Here is a 2,217-nt window from a genome sequence, read left to right as displayed (position 1 = left end):
AAACAAGGTGTTTGATGTTTTCTAAGAGACTCCAGTGTGATTCTGTATATCTCTCAGAGATTATGAAGTCATACCCTGGAGAAGATAAAATCTGTGGGTTCTTCATATTCAAGGAAAAGCATAAAGTAGTTTAGCCTCTAGTTTTAACTTTCTTAAAATAGCCACTCTACATAATAGCTTGTGCATTTAAAATACCTTAAATCTATTACTCTTTTGAATACACAAATAGGTTCTATATGATCCAGCTCCCAAGTCTCAGCACAATTTTTATTTGCATTGTAGACTGTAATATTTATATTCTACATCTTCTGCAATAGCTTTCCTTTGAGAAGGATGGGACAAGAAGGATGGGGTTAAGGAGGGGAAGAGAAGAAAGAGGAGGAAGAGGAGGAAGAATAGGTTTTTGGAAAAATGTAATGAATTAATTCTATTTTGGACAAGGTCAGTTTTAAGCACCTTCAGGGGTGGGTCAGGGGTGGGAAATCTTCAGCCTCCAGGCCAGATGTGGCCTTCTAGGTCCTCAGGTGTGGTCCTTTGACTGAATCCAAACTTCAAAGAACAAATCCCCTTAATAATAGCATTTGGTTATGTAAAACTTGGACTCAGTCAAAAGGCTCCACCCAAGGACCTAGAAGGCCACATCTGGTCTTGAGGCTGCAGGTTCCCTACCCCTGCATTAGGTAGTTGGTGATGTGAGACTAGATTATCAAGAGAAAAACTAAGACATGATATGTAGATCTAGGAGTCATCTGCACAGAGATAAGTCCACAGAAGCATATGAGGTCATCAAAAGAGACAGTGTAGTTTAGATTTAAGGGGTCATAGTCCTAGAACAAGATGGGAACTCAGTGGGGATCTATCCAACCCTCATCTTTGGCTCAAAATTTTCCTCTCTCCCAAACTTTCCTATTAATCTCAGTGGTATCACCATCTTAGCCAGGATTGCAACCTCGGTGTCATTCTTGACTGATCTCTCACACCCACCACATTTATCTGTTGCAAAATCTTGTTGTTTCTACCTTCATCAATATCTCTGCTATAATATTCCCTTTTCCCTACCCACACAGATGCCCTCCTGGCACAGATCCTCATTATTTCATATCTGGACCATTACAGTCGCCTTACGATTGGTCTCCTTGCTTCAGATCTCCCCATTATAATACATCCTCTACTCAACTGCTAAAGCAATCTTCCTAAAATAAAGGTATGACCATGTCATACCTTCCCCCCAACCCAAACTATAAACCTTAGTGGATTAGAGAAAACCTCTAGGATCAAATATGAAATTCTCTATTTGGCTTTTAAAGCTCTTCATAAACTGACCTCTTCCTATCTCCTTTCCATGTCTGCTACAATCCATTAACAATGGCTTTCCTGAGAACTGAAAATTTACAGGTCCCTACAAGTATCTCTGAAAACAGCTATACAAACCCCTGAAGCTTGGGACAGTACACTCTCCACATTGGAAGCAGACTCTTACCTTAACAAAGAGTTTAAAACTCAAGAAATTGGCCGGGATCATGAGCAAGCAGCACAAAAAGAGTCAGACTATATTATCCTACTTTGGTGAAAAAGAAGATCAAAATATACAACCAGAAGAAGACAACAAAGTCAAAGCTCCTACATCGAAAGCCTCCAAGAAAAATATGAATCAGTCCCAGGCCTTGGAAGAGCTCAAAAAGGATTTTGAGAAGCAAGTAAGGGAAGCAGAGGAAAAACTGGGAAGAGAAATGAGAGTGATGCAAGAAAATCATGAAAAACAAGTCAACAGCTTGCTAAAGGAGACCCCAAAAAATACTGAAGAAAATAACACCTTAAAAAATAGCCTAACCCAAATGGGCAAAAGAGGTCCAAAAAGCCAATGAGGAAAAATGCCCTAAAAAGAAAAATTGGCCAAATGGAAAAGGAAGTCCAAAAGATTACTGAAGAAAATACTTCCTTAAAAATTAGAATAGAGCAATTGGAAGCTAGTGACTTTATGAGAAATCAAGACAGTGTAAAACCAATCCAAAAGAATGAAAAATTAGAAAACAATGTGAAATATCTCATTGGAAAAACAACTGACCTGGAAAATAGATCCAGGAGAGAGAATTTAAAAATTATTGGACTATCTGAAAGCCATGATCAAAAAAAGAGCCTAGACATCAGCTTTCAAGAAATTATCAAGGAAAACTGCCCTGATATATTAGAACCAGAGGGCAAAATAGAAATTGAAAG

Source organism: Phascolarctos cinereus, unplaced genomic scaffold (genome assembly GCF_003287225.1).
Source record: "Phascolarctos cinereus isolate Bilbo 61053 unplaced genomic scaffold, phaCin_HiC Scaffold_726;HRSCAF=1367, whole genome shotgun sequence".
NCBI classification, from domain to species: domain Eukaryota; kingdom Metazoa; phylum Chordata; class Mammalia; order Diprotodontia; family Phascolarctidae; genus Phascolarctos; species Phascolarctos cinereus.
Note: the sequence above shows the minus strand (reverse complement) of the source record.